The following is an 11,117-nucleotide window of genomic DNA, read 5'->3' as shown; positions in this document are numbered from 1 at the left end:
GCGGCGCCTTCCCCCTGCTCCCCCAGAGTGGTACGACCGCCTTGTTCCTGACAGAAGTCTTTCTAAAGACCTGCTCAAGCCTCACTAAGCAGCTGTGAGTTAGGTCATTTTCCCAGGAGTTTTACATGTGGAAAACCGGGCATTAGGAAGGCCTCAAAAAAGGACACCATCTGGCCCCAGTGAAAAAAAGGATCATGACACTTTCTGTGGTACCAACAGGCCCTGATGAACCATAAAGGAATTCAGGCCTCGACTGTGATCCGATGGTGACTGGCCCAACAATCCCCCCCCGTGACAGCCTCCCCCATTCAGCCCCGCAGTTATCTCATAGCACAATGGACTTTTGTGCCACGCTGTTTACTGGGGGCGTCGTCAAATCCAGTCGGATTTCTGGGCTCGGCTTCAGCGCCCCTGCTCTTTGCTGCAACATGTAACACACATTGGGAGAGATAAGGACACAAAGAAGGGGGGGTTTTTTTTTTTTTTTTTTTTTGCTTTGCTTTTTTTTTTCCAGCCTTCAAACCCCTTGCATTTCTTTCACTGTATGGAGGAATAAAGAGTAAGGCTCTGTAGTGGATGCAAGAAAGATCTTTGCTGGGAATCAAGAAATCCTTCCCCCACCCCCCAAGTCAGACATCGTGGATTAAGGGGAATTTGCACTACTGTTTTCTAAAAGTGAAATTTAATTAGTGCGGATCAGGATTTACAGCTTACAAGCACTTTTTGTGAGGAAAAAAGGGATTTTTTTTTTTTTTTAAGCCAACACATCACTATTTCCTCATTTTGATTTTGGAATAATTTCTGTCTAGGTAAGAAAGTATTTTACTACGAGCAATATTGGATTTGTCCCACTTTTTATTTTGTGGCCTGATTTCAATGTATGAGTGTTTATTACTTAATACAGGAAGTGTCTTAATTAGTTTGTACACTGGGGTGCAAGCTGTGTACAGCCAAAAGCAGAAGCAGCCCCCCCCCGCCTCCTCCCACCAAGGATGCTACCTTCTCCCTGCCATTCTCACCGCCCTGCCCCACTCCAACTGCAAGAGAGAGCCTGGGAAAATAAACAGACCTTGTAGCTTGCCCTCAAGGTCACTGCATTGACCTTGAAAGGGTAGGGGGTACCAAAATCCAGAGTCAAGGAGCCTGCAGGGAAAGCGACCTGCTGCCTGCCCCCCGACTCCCCAGTTTAACCCGGGGCTTGGTGGTGCTTCCACTTGCCAGGCTCCCGTGGCACCACTGATGGCAAGGACACCTCTGCTGCTGGGACCCCGAACCAGACATGGCTCCTGAGGTCAAGCCCAACAACTTTGACTTCATCAGAAAACTAGCTGGAGGCTGACGCAGCTCAGGCAGCATGGAGATAAGGACTGATGTGGCACATGGCTCCCTGTTAGGGCTAAAATGGGCTAAATTTGGCTGGAGTTTTTGGGCGTGCTGCGACTCCACAAGAAAGATCTAGTGCCGACTTCACGGGGACGTGATTGGGTTATGAGTGACTTTCTTTTGAAACGGTTACAGATGGATACCAGCTGTGAATCTGGCTGTTTGTCCTTCCAGTTTTGTGTTTGTGTACCCTCCAAGAAGGCATTTATTGTGACCTCACCCTTTCGTGCCGTAGCCCCTGCAGAGCCTGGGTCCCCTGGATGTGGAGGTGAGCACACACACACAGCCAGAGCACACCCGCTGCGTGTGACAAGTCACAGAGGTGTCCCAGGGAACCGAAACGCCGTTTATCCTCCTTTTGGGAAGGAGAGAGAAGGAACTGATACATCCGGGGGCTCTCAGCAAGTTAGCAGCAGAGATGGATAATAAACAACATCTCCTGGAGTATCAGCTCAATGCTTTAAAGTATTTATGTAAGTTTCTGTTAAAACAGATCTCCAAACTCTTACCGGCTCGCTCGAGTGCCTAATTGAGCTTTGTACACCCAAACAGAGGTAGGGTGGGTTGGGGAAACATGTCATTGCAACGTTTCATACATTGCCTTAATTGGTGACCCCAGACATTAAATATTGGGCAGCTTATTACTTGTGGTTTCATTACACTCAGCTTATTACACAGGCCTCCCCAGCACAAAAGACAGACCTCTTCAAAAGGCCCCGCATTATCCAACACATACCCAGTAGCACATCTGCTGGCAATCAACAGTTTTTAACGAGATCACTCATTCTCTCATTTTCAGCATTCTTTTACTACCCCAGGAAATGTTTAACTCTCCATTTCAAGAAGAAAAAGCGGAAAGAAGAAAACCTGCGGAGTAACCGCATCCAAGTAAAACATTGTAAAACTTCCACAGAAAGAGGACTGTGCTTACCGCTGGACCAGCATGTTGTTTGACAAGATGACGTATTAAAGACCAAATACTGAAGTGATTTTAAGAAAAGGCTAGTTCTTAGAGGAATTGCTTTATTATTTTATTTTTTGAGACAACGATGCCATTTCCTGTGGGTCACAATCTGTACATACAGCTATCGATGGCTCCCAGTTAGTAGGAGGTTTACAGTTTATGCACGCCAGCTTCTGTGCGTACTACATTGAGAGATGTCAGAAAGGAAGAGCTTGACTGCGAGAGAAGGAATTGTGTGTGCGTGTGTGTTTTGAAAGGTCTAAAGATGAGGTCTGTGGCAGCTCATATCCACTTACTGAAGTGTTTTCGCAATTATGCACACAGTTATTTATCCTATTATGAATTACAGCCTTTCAGAGGTTGCCTCTAACCGCTTAAATGAGAAAACCGCCAACGACACTCCGAGCCAAGAAGGAGGGAGAGCAGCCCCTGACACGGGCGTGCAATGACTATCAGCTGAGCGGAGCGCACGGCGAACCCCCCAGCTGCGCCCTGCCCTCCTTGCAAAGGGCAGCCAGCGCCCGCGCATGGGAAAGGGCTTTGTGGGCTACAAAGAGCCCCGGCTAAAACAAGAAGGAGCGGGAGGAGAAGACCGGGACACCTTGGTTTGCGCTGCACTCTGCCACCGCAAAAGATATTTATCTAGTCTATTGGCAACTGTTTCAAACGGGAGGAAAACCGGGACGAGGACTTTATCATGCAAATAGTTAAATGTTCTGTAATCTGGGGTACACGCTCACTTTTTATTCAGAAAGCCCTGCTCGCTGTAATGAAAAATGTCAGGCTCTTTTAATAAAAGAACAATTTGAAAACTTGATATATCACAAAACCATTAATTTTAGCTATTATCTGTTTGACACTTTTCATAGCAATGATTTCACTCTGTAACGTGCTTCCCGAGGATTAAAATGATTTTAAAGGATTAAAATGTTAATTAAAAATATAATAGAAATATCAATCGCTGAGAAGACCAACATAAGTATTTGTCTCTTTAACTGTATAATCATGCTGCCGTGGTTTCCTCCTGGCTCTTTACAGTTTGGAGCTCCAGTTCATGAGGAGGTAAATGACAGATCCAGGAGCAATTCTGTTCTTTAACTATTTGACAATGCATCTGTTTACACTTCACAAAGCCAGCGTTATGTCCTTGAAATTTCTAAAGGTCATTGTTAATGGGATCATTTTTTTTTTTTTTTTTTGTGCCAACTGTGTCTTTCTTAGCTTGTAAGAGCACTATTCCCGGAGAGGGGCTGGAGGGGGTGGGAGCAGGCAGGTCCAGCAAATTCCATGTGACCAGTTCAGCTGCAATAATCTCTTTTCTCCTTCTGGTCCAAGCTACACATGAGAGCACTCTAGTGTCTTTCATCATTATTTGTCACCCTTTTGTGTCGAGCAACTTATATCCACAGCCATTCCAGCAATTAAAATAAAAAAGGACCAAACATTATTCACAGTGAATAGCTCTGAGACCAGTGACATCAAGTACCAACCAACCCATTGAAGACTGGGTACCTGATATCCCTGGAGTATTTTATGGAGGGAAAAGAAAATGCAAACCAAAATCAAATCCAGCAAACACACGGTTATATGGAGAGTTCAGGGCCTGATTGAAAGATAGGCTCTCTACAGCGATTTGTCTTACAACATGTTCTTAGTAACGAGAGGAGAGGGGCGCGGGAAAGAGGGGGAAGAGGACAAGCTCCCAGTTACTGCGCAGCTAACTTTAAAAGACCGACAGCTTCAGAGTTTATTTGTATGTTCACACACCTAAATGGACCACAGGGCTGCATCACCCGCACCCGCCTTCCCAAGTGCTGTAATTCAGGAAACCTTTGTCATCAGTACTCTGTCTGACAAAGTTAAGCTTTTCTGCGGCACTTGTCAAGTGACTTGAGTGTGCTTAAGTTACACAGAGACCCCCCTCATTCTTTCCTCTCTGTGCAATTGCCTTCCCTGTGCACCTACTGTGAGAGGAGGATTTGTATGCCTAGGGACATACAGCTCCTTCCCCACCTGACCAGGTAAACGACTATTTTCCCTTCAGAAAGGCACAACCCTCCCTGAACAAATTCTTGGCTTCAATTTCTCCTAAAATATCAAGAAAAAGCATATTCTTGTATTTTCAAAGGGTCTTCAAACTAAAATGACATTGAAATGAAAAAAAAAAACCCCCAAGAGCAATGCATTTATGTTGTATCTCTTAGTGCCTGGATTAATACACTAAGGTATGCACAATGGCACAAAGAGAAATGACTCTTTTGGCAACAAGAGGAGGCAAGAGATTCATCTATTTATGGAAGTGGTCTGATTGTCAAACCTCAGACTTGTGTGGGTCTATCTGGAGATATTCATTAGTAATTTCTGCAATGAACAGATAAATACTCCATGGTGTTCAAAAGTCTACCACATCCTTTTATAATTGTTTAATTAGTTAATTAGTGGCACTGTTAAAGAAATGTCCTTTATTTCTAATCAGCATTTGTGAAGATTAAGTTTCCAGGTTCTGATTGTTATGCCTCTGCTGCATTAGAGAGCCATCTGCTACCAGCAAAGTTTCCCACTTTTCAACAGGTAGCTTTATAAGGCATCATAAATTTGCCCTTACCCTTCTTTGAAGAAACTGAAGACACTGAATTATCTTATTTCTTACCACCAAGTGGAATATTCCGTAATTCTGAGTGAGTCGTAATAGTTTTCTAGATTCTTTTCACATTTTTCCTACATCTTTTTTGAAGTTGCTGAAAGAATGGGGACAATATTCCAGTAATGTTCTCAGTGGTGCTGTTTAGACACAATTCACTTCCCTGTTTGATATTCCTCTGCTTTTAAATTTACTATTCCTCACAGCCAAAGCACAGGACTGGGAGATTTGCAATGGTATATAATATGGGCATTAAGTGGGTTTTTAGGGTCAGTGCAGTCTGGGCCAAGGGATTTGCATCTTGTGAGTCTAAAATAATTTTTTTTTTTTGTTCTGAGATGCATTACATCATGTTTGGAAATATCAGTAACATCTGATGGTCAAAGGAGACTAGTTTATCAAGCAACCCAGATTGCTTTGTTCACCTGACCTGCCTCTGTCATTAATTTAGGACTTCACCAACTTTGAATCACTAGTAAACTTTACTGCAAATGATTTATATTTTCTTCCAGAGCACTTTTAAAGTATTGAATGACAATGAACAGAAAACAGATCCTGGCAGTACTGTGTTAGAAACTCTCTTACTGAGATTGTCCCATCCATTACTTTGTATTATGCATTAGGAAGCTCCTCTCCCGGGTTTGGACACTAGCCTCTAGAAATTGGGGAGCAGGCAAGTGGATGGTGACTCTGTTCAAAATATTCTGCTGACATTTGGCTACTTTAGTGACCCCTCCAGTACGTGTTGCATGGATTTGGCACAGTGCTGCTTTTTAGGCGCTGATGTTTGTGGGTGCCACAGCTGGAGGCACTGCCCCTGGCTCTGAACTGGGGAAGCTCGGGGCTCTCAGCCTCTGGTGGGGGATTCTCTCCCCCCACGTGTTGCATGGATTTGGCACAGTGCTGCTTTTTAGGCGCTGATGTTTGTGGGTGCCACAGCTGGAGGCACTGCCCCTGGCTCTGAACTGGGGAAGCTCGGGGCTCTCAGCCTCTGGTGGGGGGTTTCTCTCCCCCCTGGACTGTCCCCCGCTGAAGGGGCAGAGGAAAATGCAAACGTGAGACTGGGAGAATTCCCAACTATTCTTCCACTGCACAGGTTCTGTGCCTCTGGAAAAGACGGGATTCAGAGTATATTTCCTGGGGCTCAGTCCATACAACCTGTCCCTGGTGAGGTTTGGGTGTGAAAACTGTGTGCCTCGTATTGCCTCAGAGGGTCTCTGCCCTTCAGTTTGAGCTCGCAGATGCAGAGGGAAGCTTAATTTATAAGCATTTTTTAAAGGGCAAAAGAGGAGAAAAAAAAACTGACATTGCCAAGGATATTTTTCTGTTTACAAATGACATGAATAAAATAGTGATATATTAAATGCGCTGCTCTGTTTGGACCAGATGCTTTCGATTTGTGAAAAATGACCATGCTTCTCTCCCTAGGAAAACCAATCTTTTGCTTTAATGCGATTTGTGAAAGAAATCACCATTTGTCCATTACTTTTAAAACTTGAGGCACTAAAGAGTGATGCTGTTAGAAGTTTCCTCAACTTTGGTGAACGCTGAGCTGTTTGTAGAGATGTCAGCCACAAGATTGGTGGCTGGACCTAGCAGGTTGCATTCAGAATGGCTCTGTGTCTGTTTTCAATTTGAAAGGAACTGGCTAAAGTGTTGCAAACACTTGAAGCTATGCATTCTGCATTACAATGAAAGTGGTGTCATTATACACATTACACTCAACAACAGCTTCCTTTTTAATACAAGAAGGACATCATAATCAAAATCTGCTGAGTATAAAGCACAGGAAGAGAAAAAAAAGAAAACAACAGACAACCTGGATGTACCAAACCTTGTCGCTAGTGCTGTGGACATGGCTTTTTCCCAGTGATCCTGCCATAACTTGTACATAACAAAAATATTTGGATTTAAAAGAATGCATTAGTGATACCTGTCAAACATTCAGGAAAGGTCATAGCATAAATCCTGTTTTCTCCTCCTCTTCTCTTCTCTTCTCTTCTCTTCTCTTCTCTTCTCTTCTCTTCTCTTCTCTTCTCTTCTCTTCTCTTCTCTTCTCTTCTCTTCTCTTCTCTTCTCTTCTCTTCTTTCTCCGCTTCGCTTCGCTTCGCTTTTCAATAAAACAGTATTCAGAGCACATACGACAAAACACATGCAATGCATGTACCACCTTGTCACCACTGTACAGATGCAAATAGGAGGCGCCAGTTATCTTGAAGCAACTCCTCCTGAATCACCATGACTGTTAATGTGCAGAACTAGAGGCCAAAGTCGTACGGACACAGAAGAGTATGGACCCTCCTTGTTTGTTCCCCAGAAGATGAGAAGTCCAGAGCTGGAACTAGCAAAAGCATTGGGCACACCCGCTGCCTAAGTCCTCATGATAGGTGACCCACTTTTGTTCTTTGAGAAGCCTCCTTCCTTTGAAATCCCATGTCTCCCCCAGCACCTATTCCCTGATGAGATATTTAATCAGAAGTAGCTATTTCAGTCCTTTCTCCTCTGTAGGCAAACGCCTAAATGAGCAGGGGTTTGTATTCCTGGGATTTACTTGGGATTCCGTTCCATTTTTATTAGTTTCAAGAGGAATAAAAAAGGACAAAGAAAAAGCTTTCCTTGAATGGCAGAGTTGCACTAACTCTGTTGGCATAGGGTAAAGCACCTGAGACCTCATTTCTTGGTGTCAGACTTCCAGGGCCATCGTTGACGGTCTCCTGGCCATCCTTGACAGAGCAATGTCTGAAGCAAGACTGTGACTGAGACTCTTGCCTCTGGACAAGGTGAACAATAAATATTTTCCCAGCTGAGTTTTAATCAACCCTTTACTGAAGTGTCATCAGCTGATTTTCCCTGTAACAAACAGAACCTTAACCCCAGAAGTCCTCAGGGGTGCTCAGAATAAAACGCCTGTTTTCACTGTGCAGAAATGACAACATCAGGTGGGACAGAGGACACACTGACCAAACATGTTTATTTTGTTTAATTCTTGGAAGTAGTTTGCTTTTTCTTACAAAGAGATCTGCCACCGCTTTGCTTTCTGGAACACTAATATTTAAAAGCATGTTCCTATAAACATCATAATAAATTGCAGAAGGGAAAAGAAAATACTGTGGAGCAGATAAGCCTTCTCCATGTTTGTTTCATGCTTGTAAGGACCACCTTTCACTTAGCTTTCCACCATGTACTATGATGGGAGCAGAGAGAGGAGAGGTTGTTTACCTGATAAAGTTACAGCTTTTCTTAAATGCTAGATTTTGCCACTGGCTTTTATGTTGTACTGGGTGTGCAATGAACACGTGGTAAGTTTGCTCTGACTTTAACCGTACAGCGAAGAGACTGAACGCTTCTAGAAATCCTGCTTTATGTTCATAAAGCTATTGTGGAGCATCTGAAAAACCTTAGATACAAATTATTTTATGGAATACAAATGTGTGATTTTTTTAAAATGCCATTTCTGAAAAGACAGAATACCACATAGTCATAACATTTAAGTATCTTTTGGAGAACACAGTTCAAAATTAATTGAACTCATAAGTTGAAATCATACTTGGTCATTCTGGATCAAAATGTGATGACATATATATTTATATTATGTTCTTTTAATATCCTCAGTCAATCAAACTCTAGAGTATTCATGTTGTTGGTTAGTTCAGTGTTTGATTCAATTTTTTTTTTTGTGGACCCTTCCCCAAACTCTCATCTTAACATATTTCTGTGGCTAACACATGGATTAAAAAAAAACTACCACAAAACTTTGACAACACTGGGGATCACACAGGAGACTAATGAGGAAGAAAAGAACTCTGAAGTGAGGTGGAAATCAAAAAGTGATGTGCACTATTTTAACATGGATTCAAGGGCTCCTTTTTTTCACACTATCCTTGCCACGTGATGGTTATTTTCCTAGAAACTGGATGAAAGACATATATTTCAGATGCAAAAAACTCTACTGAGAAGATAAACTTTCTTAATGATGGGATTAACTGTTTCTCTGAATGCTACTGTTGTGGACCCTGTTTCCTTATAGCTCTTTCGTAAAGGGTCCATGAGCCAGCACAGAAAGGGCATCGCTGCACTGAAATGAGGGAAGGCAGCAGGCAGGAGGAAAAATGAGGCTTACAAGGGAAACTCCAACAGGTTGAACAGAGCTCTAGGATCAAGAAGAACAGCACATATAAACATATCATTCACTGACTACTTCTTACTGGAAACACCACCACGCTCTCAGGGCAGGTTTAGTTCTGCCTGATTGGGACTGCAGTTAATAGATTTGGCAAATAACATACAAAAGGGAAACAGCAGTAGATCTCAGCTGCTTGCATGTACCTGGCTTTCATCCCAGCAAAGGGACATGGTGATATTTAGAAAACACATAGAGTGGGATCTGAAGGGATGGTGTTATACTCTTAAATCCCTGTGACTGCAACAGCCTGTGGGAACGGCGTGCTCTTTGGTGCCAGCTGTTTTGGGAGAGAGGAGTGGAAGATGAGGCATGAGGGATTTATCACTGGCTTGCAATGGGAAGCAAGGGAGCTTGTTGTGTTTGAAAGACTCAGACATGGTACTTGGGCATTTCCTGCCATCGAGAAGACACAACATTGGCAACCGACTAAAATGTTTTGCCTTTATTTATAATAGGACCTTTGTCAACGGCCAGTGCCCACATTCACGGGTAGTCCTTGGAGCAAAGGCAGCCATGACAGAGAGGTATAAAACATTTTAGGTGCAGATCCTCATTTAACATATATCTCAGTGTTGATCTACTGCATGGTGGTATGGCTAAGCTATAACAGCGAAGGTCCTGATCCCCAGAGAGTGTCTAATGAGGTGACTTTGAGGTGTCTTACTTGGTCCTTCTCAGACGACCTGGAAAATACCTGTGTGGATAAAAGGAGCACAGAGACTTTCAGTCATAGAGACTTGGCCATCATTCAGTTGACCTTCTTGACTGTTCAGTACAGATTTCCGGAATACATTTTCTGCTCCTTTAATTGGTGCAGCAGGCAACAGCACTAGCAATAGGACTTCCCTGCTCTCATGGGTGGGTGGAGAAAACTTCCACTGGCTCTACTTCAAGATGCTACTGAGGCCAAGAACTTGGGAGGATCCAAAGAAAGGATTTATTGTTCACGCAAACACCCTGGTATTAGTCAGTATAAATTAAGTATACTGATAGTAACTTTGATTTTCTGTGGCAGGACAGGAAAAAATCACTCATTTTCTAGCTTCAGAAGACACTTCACATCTGAGAAGAATATTTAGTCATTACCCAGGATACGACAATTTTGCATTTCTGTTTGTTTCCTGAAGTCCACCCTGGTGGTTGTTCCTGCAGAAAACAAAACTGGGCTAGATGAACTATTTGCTTAATTCAATTTCACACATCTCATGTTTGTGGCTGGTCTTGAGCAGGGCCTTGCAGTGGGTGTGGGGACAGATCTGCCTCTTGAGTGGAGCCCAAGCCCCCATGAGCACTGGATGCTGCTGCCCTCGTCCAGCTAATAACCAGAAATGGAAGTGTGAAGAGATGGACCAATTTTTCATATAGCTGACAAAAAGGGGAGAAATTTGGGCTGGTGTAATGCTTTCATGAATGCTAAGCTTTGGAGGGATGCAGAGAGCAAACCTTCCCAGCAGTGAAGCGACGTGGCCCCAAACTCTACCATGGAGAGTTGTGTAAATTACACAACCTAGTCACACACACGCACAAATCTTCTGTGCCTGCAATGTGTTATTTGATGTTTCATGGAAGAGCTGATCCCTCCTCTTGGGGATCAGGGATAATACCAAAGGGGTACAGAGCTTTTTCTTTTGGCCTGGTGGGTAACAGGAGCTCGTGTACTAAATAAGTTATCTGCTAGGAAATGTAGGTGTGCTGCTCCTTCAGAGTGTCTGTGGGATGTTAATTCAGAAGTAGTGGGAGCTGATGGCTAGCGGCACTGCACAGGGCTTCCAGGGACAGGCAGAATCCTTTGCAGTGTACTTCAAAGGGGGTTCTCAGTTAAGGGAAAAAAAGGATAGATTTTGAAGTTTCTTTCTGCCAGAAGGCTTTACCGCGAGCCCCTGAAGTTCTTCTTTTATAATCGGGGATGAGATAGGTACTTTTTCTTTCTTTTCTGCTTAATTTGG

The sequence above is a fragment of the Aptenodytes forsteri genome, unplaced genomic scaffold (genome assembly GCF_000699145.1).
Source record: "Aptenodytes forsteri isolate BGI_AS27 unplaced genomic scaffold, ASM69914v1 Scaffold384, whole genome shotgun sequence".
Lineage (NCBI taxonomy): Eukaryota > Metazoa > Chordata > Aves > Sphenisciformes > Spheniscidae > Aptenodytes > Aptenodytes forsteri.
The sequence above is the reverse complement of the archived record's forward strand: the minus strand, read 5'-3'. Positions refer to the sequence as shown.